Source organism: Armigeres subalbatus, chromosome 2 (assembly GCF_024139115.2).
Source record: "Armigeres subalbatus isolate Guangzhou_Male chromosome 2, GZ_Asu_2, whole genome shotgun sequence".
Taxonomy (NCBI): Eukaryota; Metazoa; Arthropoda; class Insecta; order Diptera; family Culicidae; genus Armigeres; species Armigeres subalbatus.
Genome location: NC_085140.1, coordinates 423,707,220 through 423,715,780, shown reverse-complemented (window position 1 = coordinate 423,715,780; position 8,561 = coordinate 423,707,220).

Below are 8,561 nucleotides of genomic sequence, written 5' to 3'. Positions count from 1 at the left end.
CGTATCAAGAACCCTCAACTAAATTGATTATTTTTACAATAATTTAAGAAAAAACTCTTTTTTTCTACCTCATCTAGGCTATTCTCAGTTACTTCAAAGAATCATCTAAAATGTTGCAAGTATCAAAAACGAGAAATAATGGGCAAAATGAATCACTGCCCTGCAATTAATTACAAAATATTTTCATAATATTCTACCACGCAACCTGAATGGTAGAGAAAACCTTAGTGTGTCAAAAAAAAATCTTATCATATTCAGCGATTCTATTCTCAGATATAATTTCCACAGATTCGTTAAAAAAAATTATAACTTATCGAAGACGTCCAATATGCCGTAAATCCTGAAACGATATTTCATGTTCTATTGCTGAAATTTTCAAGAAATCAATCTTTGGTTGGGAAAAATATTTGAAAAAAATCATAATGTTCAACAAAAGAAAGTAAAATATTAGTCCCAGTACTTCATTTTTTTCATCAAAAATTGCAAACGAACACAGAATATTTGAATAATTTCATCTCTCACAACATGCAGCAACCACGTGCAGGCATGTAGGAGGATGAACTCATGTTGCTTTTGCTGCTGCTGTACATCGTTATTTTTTGTTTCTGCTTTCCACAGCCACGTTTTATAAGCGAAGAAGGTTTGCGCATGGTTTAGAAATTGAAAAAGTATGCTATGAAACATTTTTAAGAATTGTAGAAAGGGTACCATCAAATTGCTTAGTTTATTACGATTGTTTTGATGTATAATACTTTGCATAATTCTAAATATGAAATAGAGTAATTCTGGGTGCAACAGAATTATATTCTCAAGCGCACCCATACATACATACGTATACCGCAGATCAAATGTGATCAATGCTGTTCATTTGTCCAAAGGTTAGGGTGGATCTTCGCATTTAGCCATATTCATTGTGCTTGTGGAGTGTATTTGTTGCTCAAAAATGCCAAAAAAGCAGCAAGTCTTTATCCTAACTGCACAGGATGAGAAAAAAAATTACGGACAGCAGAACAAAGGGAACCGAAGCGACAATCTTTATATAGTAACTAAAATATCTTTTATTTCACTTCTCACCTCGTTTGAAATGGATACATATCCAAAGACATTTTTCAATAATAGGACATTGTTTATCTCAATATTTGTACATTTGACCGATGTGATATGACAAACCTTGCCTCCCCCCAAACATCACATTTGAGTTGTGTTTCTTTTTGATTACTTTACGAGCCAGACGAGCTTTGATCAAATTATAATTTTACTTACTTTGCTTTTGCAAAGATATTATCCCAAATATATTATCATTTGAACATTTGATGATAGCCAGCGCAGTTTGGGTTTGTGCACGTTGCGAAGGTGTTGCTTCAACAAAAGTTATGAAAAAATGTTTCTCCTAGATGCACATCGAACTTTGTTTACTGAATGGATATATAACTGAGATCAATATCCCATGATTTCATAAATATCTTTGCTCAGAAGATCAAATGATGGGATGGTTTGTAATGCCTGCGAATGGCATTCGTAAAATGGTGTTCGGCCAACTAAACCTAATCGGAACAAAGATTGTTTTATCAATTTCGAGAAAATTATTTCAGTTCTAAAATATTTTATATTTCTTCGGAATTCAGTCGTAAGCAACAACTAATTACACTATACTGTGGATGAGTCCTAGAATTCATCATGTTCATTTTGATAGTTCATGCATTTCCACTTTACAAAGATGGCTACTTTTATGATCTAAATGAGACAATATTAGTTTTACTAAAAAAAGTCATTTTCTAAAGTTTTCCCGAGTACTTTGGAAAATTTATGTCACCAACTTGTTCGTTAGGAAAATAGCTATCGATGGATGTGCTTCGATATTAGAAATATGGCCCTGTATGATCTCTAGGTCCTGTATAAGAAAGCCATGTGTTGAACTTTTATATTTTTTTTCACGGTAAAAAGTCATTTTACCAAAAACTATAAGTTTTTTCAGTATCACTTCTTCACAAAAAATGATAATTACTTAATTTTGAAGGGACAAGTGTTTTTGGAATCCCGAAAATCTTGTTCAAATATGACATAATAATGATTTAATTTGATCAGGCGCGCCACGGATGCGCCACTGACTTGGGCCTTAAACTCGATTTTGTTCAACTGATTTACAAATTATTGTTTAATGTCGTCGATTTTTTGCCTTTCTCGTATACTAAGTATACCAAAGCTGTAGCACCACCAACGAGCTAGGAGCCGGCTTCATAGTGCTGGGTAAAATGCGCCATCGTGTGATTGGGTGGCAGCCAATCAACGCAAGGATGTGCAAGCTGAGGATTAAAGGCCGTTTCTTCAACTATAGCATCATCAACATGCACTTCCCACACGAAGGGAGACCCAACGACGAGAAAGAAGCTTTCTACGCACAGATGGAGCAGACATATGATGGATGCCCACTGCAGGCGTCAAAATCATCATCGGTGACATGAACGCACAGGTAGGAAGGAAATGTATAGACCGGTCATCGGATCGGATAGTCTGCACACCGTATCGAATGACAACGAACAACGATGCATAAACTTTGCAGCCTCCCGCGGAATGGTAGTCGGAGTCGGAAGCACCTTCTTTCCCAGCAAAAATATCCACAAGGTCACATGGAGATCACCTAACCAAGAAACGGAAAATCAAATCGACCACGTTCTAATCGACGGTAAATTCTTCTCCGACATCACGAACGTCCGCACTTACCGCAGTGCGAATATTGAATCCGACCACTACCTCATTTCAGTATGTCTGCGCTCAAAACTCTCGCCGGTGTATAACACGCGTCAGAGTCGTCTGCCGCGGCTTGACATTGGGCGGCTACAAGACGGTAGACTAGCCCAAGAATACGCGCAGCAGCTGGAAGTGGCACTCCCAACGGAAGAGCAGCTAGGCGCAGCGTCTCTTGAAGATGGCTGGAGAGATATTCGATCCGCCATTGGTAGCACCGCGACCGCTGCACTTGGCACGGTGCCCCCGGATCAGAGAAACGACTGGTAGGACGGCGAATGTGAGCAGTTAGTGGAAGCGAAGAATGCACCATGGGCGAGATTGCTGCAACACCGCACGAGGGCGAATGAGGCACGATACAAACGGGCGCGGAACAGACAAAACTCGATTTTCCGGAGGAAAAAGCGCCAGCCGGAGGATCGAGACCGAGAGGAGACAGAGCAACAGTACCACGCTAATAACACACGAAAGTTCTATGAGAAGCTGAACCGTTCACGCAAGGGCCACGTGCCACAGCCTTATACGTGTGAGGACATAAACAGAAACCTTCTTACGAACGAGTGTGAGGTGATCCAAAGGTGGGGTCAGCACTACGAAGAACACTTGAATGGCGATGTGGCAGACGAAGATGGTGGTATGGTGATGGACCTGGGAGAACGCGCGCAGGACATAATTTTCCGGATCTCCAGGAAATCCAGGCGCAGATTGGCCGGCTGAAGAACAACAAAGCCTGGGGTTGACCAACTACCAGGAGAGCTATTTAAACACGGTGGTGAGGCACTGGCTAGAGCGCTGCACTGGGTCATTACCAAGATTTGGGAGGAGGAAGTTTTGCCGCAGGAGTGGATTGAAGGTGTCGTGTGTCCCATCTACAAAAAGGGCGATAAGCTGGATTGCAGCAACTACCGCGCAATCACATTGCTGAACGCCGCCTACAAGGTACTCTCCTGTGGGGCAGGAATAACATACCTCTAGCGTGTATTTAGAGTCGTACCCCTTAACATGTTAGCAGATGAATGAATAAGGATTCATTCACCCGTTTAACGATAGCATTATGCATGATTCTCGAATAGTTGTCAATCAGGACATAGCAAGCCATGACTCTTCCTCTTTCGGCGATCAACCATCGGACGGACTGGACGCAGGCCCCAATAGCAGCAGCGCAAATGGACGGTAATTTGGCTGATGGATAATTTTCAGTTCACACATTTGGCGATCCGTGCCAGGATATATTGTGCAGCCATTATTTCACGCTGTCTAAAAAAGGTAAATACGAATGTTCTAGTTCCTGAAGGTCACCAAATGGGACGTTTGGTGCAAAGATTCTATGCTGCAAGATAGAACTGCTGGTGATAAAATGCTTTGCTACGGACTGGGACTTCCGTGAGCAGCATGGAATGCCATTGCATGTCGTATCAGGCGGGACGTCTGGTGAAATATCATACGCCACAGATGGGACTTCTGTGCAAGGTACTTTTTTAACGAAGTGGGATGCTCGTTTAGAAATCAAGTGAGGCCAAATGGGACGTTTGGTCTAAGATTTTCTTGCCACAGGTTGGGACTCCTGTGAGGTTGATTACAATGAGAGATGCGCGTTAACTATCAAATGGGACGTTTGATGAATATTTAGCATATCAGAGAAGAGTTGCTGTAGGTAGAACACGCAATAGTTTTGTCGTAAATAATAAAACTAGACACTGGATCATTGTTCATGAAACCCCGTCAATGAGAAAACTGTTTGCGGGCCTATAAATGCTGAGCTTGAATGATCAAATATGAAAATATATGCACTTTGTTGACGAGAGAGGTTTCAGAAGAGTGCCTAATTGAAAAGGTTGCACTATACCAGCTTAACTTCGCTTAGACTGACGATACATGTCATGATTGCTACTCTGAAAAAATTTCAGAATTGGTTTAAATTATGCTAAGATCCAAGTGAATTGAATTGAGGTTTGGAAATACCGCTTTTTCCGAAGTGCATAAGTTTTACAGTCAGTTAGGAAAGAAGGTGTGTAATTTTCCTTGCTTCTAGAGACCGAAAATACATCTGAATTCTAAAAAAACCCGATGAGTAGTTGTGTTTGCTGGGTGAAGTAGGTATACAGAAGCATAGATTCTGATTCACCATGAACAGTAGCGGTAGCTCAGCGAGCTCGCCCACTAATTGAAAAAGGTGTACAAAACCAAACAGAAAACTGATGTAAAAAAAATGCACGGGTTGCATGTAGTTTGGACCATCTGATCATCTATGAACTATTTATGAGTTGTTCGGTACGATCATGTATTGAATTAATTCGTTCTTACTTCCCACTAGCGTGTTGCTCTGGATAACCACGCATAAGTGATTCCATAAAGCTAAGGTTCGAAAACGGTGAACAACAGCATCAACGCTTTCCCCTATTTAACAAGATTATGGAAGATTAAGAAAGGATCGAAATCGAAGAAAAAATATGAAAATAGTAGAGAATAGTTTTTCTGATTAATCTGACGCTAAAAATCGCTGATTTAGCATTATGGAAAAGGTGATATAATAATGTATATTAGTGGCATATTAGTGTTCTAACCCAACAAACGCTGAGTTGAATATTACGCATATCGAGTTTATGAGAAACTGTATTTAGAAATGTTAAACGATGTAGTTTGAAACGCTGTAATACCAATGGATACATAGAGTAATCTATTCTAAGGAATTGATTGATTGATGGAAGTGAATTGAGCTAGTAGTTTACTTTCTTTCAGTACACTTAGAGGAGTAGAAAGTTGTAAATGATCAACTCTAAGTAAGGTAAGTAATTGAATTTAGCTGAGTAAATCAATACATTTACTGGCCAAGTCAAAACGCAGCATTGTTTTGTTTTGACAATCTGCTGACGGTTTTTATTTGTTTTGCAGCCTTGAACAAACAAAAAGTTAAAAGACTAGCGCTTAGAATTCACCCGTTTTTGACTAGCAGACCATAGATTTTTTTTCTGTTTATTTTTAATGGGAGAAGAAGGGGAATGTGGGGCAGGAATAACATACCTCTAGCGTGTATTTAGAGTCGTACCCCTTAACATGTTAGCAGATGAATGAATAAGGATTCATTCACCCGTTTAACGATAGCATTATGCATGATTCTCGAATAGTTGTCAATCAGGACATAGCAAGCCATGACTCTTCCTCTTTCGGCGATCAACCATCGGACGGACTGGACGCAGGCCCCAATAGCAGCAGCGCAAATGGACGGTAATTCGGCTGATGGATAATTTTCAGTTCACACATCTCCCAAATTTTATGCCGTCGACTAGCACCAATGGCAAGGGAGTTCGTGGGGCAGTACCAGGCGGGTTTTATGGTCAAACGCTCCACCACGGACCAGGTGTTCGCCATTCACCAAGTACTGCAGAAATGCCGCGAATACAACGTGCCCACACATCATCTATTCATCGACTTCAAAGCAGCATATGATCCCGACTAGAAGAGCATAACAAGAATTGAACACAATTTTAACATATTGTGATATTTATAACTTATTTTGATACAATTTTGTTCTCAGTAGTCATTATCTTTCAAATGTTGTAAGAGGATTATATCATAATATGATTTGAAAAATGCTTAACACCGAATTGCCCAACAGTAGGCAATTAAAATAGACGTAGCAAAGTCTCCCAGCCATAGATATCACAACGTTGATATAATAATTTGAGAAGGTTGCCTTATTTGTAATGTTGTTAATTTCATGTTCTCGAAAAATATTCTTGTCCAGCCAAAAAAAATGTGATTGTTGATGACAATCTGTAGACCTCTCACGACCTGTAAAAATTCCAACTGCACAGAAACAATATATTTTGTATCTGATTCTGTTATAAATTTCTAACAAAATATGTTATTTTTATGATAAAATTGTAACAAAATTTGATAGTTTTTTGTTTCCAGTAGTGCAGTTTTTGATAGAAATTAGGATATTTTAACAACATTCTGTACCAAGTTTCTAACAAATTTTGTTATAAAAATTTAGTATAACATAATAACATAGGATGTTATAATTTTGATATGACCTTCTAGTCGGGATACAATCGATCGGGACCAGCTATGGCAGCTAATGCACGAAAACGGATTTCCGGATAAACTGACACGGTTGATCAAAGCGACGATGGATCGGGTGATGTGCGTAGTTCGAGTTTCAGGGGCATTCTTGAGTCCCTTCGAAACTCGCAGAGGGTTACGGCAAGGTAATGGCCTTTCGTGTCTGCTATTCAACATGGCTTTGGAAGGGGTAATACGAAGAGCATGGATTAACACGAGTGGTACAATTTTCAATAAGTCCGTCCAGCTATTTGGCTTAGCCGACGACATAGACATTATGGCACGTTACTTTGAGAAGATGGTGGAAGCCTACATCAGACTGAAGAGGGAAGCCAAGCGGATCAGACTGGTCATCAACACGTCGAAGACGAAGTACATGATAGGAAGAGGTTCAAGAGAAGACAATGTGAGCCACCCACCGCGAGTTGCATCGGTGGTGACGAAATCGAGGTGGTGGAAGAATTTGTGTACTTGGTTGGGCTCACTGGTATTGCCGAAAATGATACCAGCAGAGAAATTCGGAGACGCATAGTGGCTGGAAATCGTACGAGAATGTCGGACAGTAACCCGGTGAAAATGGTTCTCGACAACGATCCGACGGGCACAAGAAGGCGAGGTGCGCACCGGCAAGGTGGATCGATCAGGTGGAAGATGACTTGCGGACCCTCCGTAGACTCTGCGTGGCTGGCGACGTGTAGCCATGGACCGAGCCGAATGGAGAAGACTCTTACATACCGCACAGGCCACTTCGGCCTTAGTCTGAATAAATAATAAGTATACATAAAGGCTATGGGTCTCCGGGCATCCTATAAAAAGTTTGTTTTTGGAGCGTTTACAATGGATGATTTCGAATCATTCAGCAAAACTTTGAATGATTCTTAATGTTTCGGAAAGAATCGAACTATTGAAAAATATGTGGTGAAAAAGAATCGAAAATGAACTCAATCTGTAAATTAGAATCTCTGTCCTTGTGTGTGTCCAATTTATTGACCTTGAGACGTGGCCTGATTTTCAGGATATACTTGCCTACTAAGTTACCGATTCCTAATTTTAATTCCTTCTGAACAAGCAGAAAAAAAGTTAGTCTAAAAACTGTATGAAAAAATCTCCCGTTGTCACCTGTTATCATTAACTGTTAAAAAAACCATTAGAAAAGTCGATCCATGCAAAAAAATAACGCAACATTAATGACGTTACATCTCAAACTTTTTTTTATGGTTTTTGTCTCATTTATGAACTTAAAACTATGAGTTGTCTTGCTTTGACGGAAACTGAGTAAAACTTCCTTCAGAAAAGAAGAGACGGCAATATAATTTCACTCAATCACTGAGAAGATGAAATTGAGCGTGTAGTACAGATCTTGACTCTGATGGGCATTACAAATTCATTGTCTTCTATTTGCATCCTCAATGATGACTTCCAAATTTAATTATAAAATATTCCGGCGATCTAGGTCTGACCCGAAATTGATTGGTTGATAGAAATATTTTTTAGCAAAAAGGTTGTCTGAAGTCTACATTGAAGAACACTTTATCCGACGCATCACTCTTTAACAAACCATTTCTCGGAAAGCTTAACAAGCATTGCGAATACTATCGTTATTCTATTGGATATCATGATAGAAAGGAGATTCTCTTTATGCGACACCATTTCCCTTCTATCCTTGATATGCACATATTGAACGTAATCGGTGCCTGCCACCGTTTATGTTAATTTTTCCCGACCAATGCAAAGCAATATGTCAGCACGCG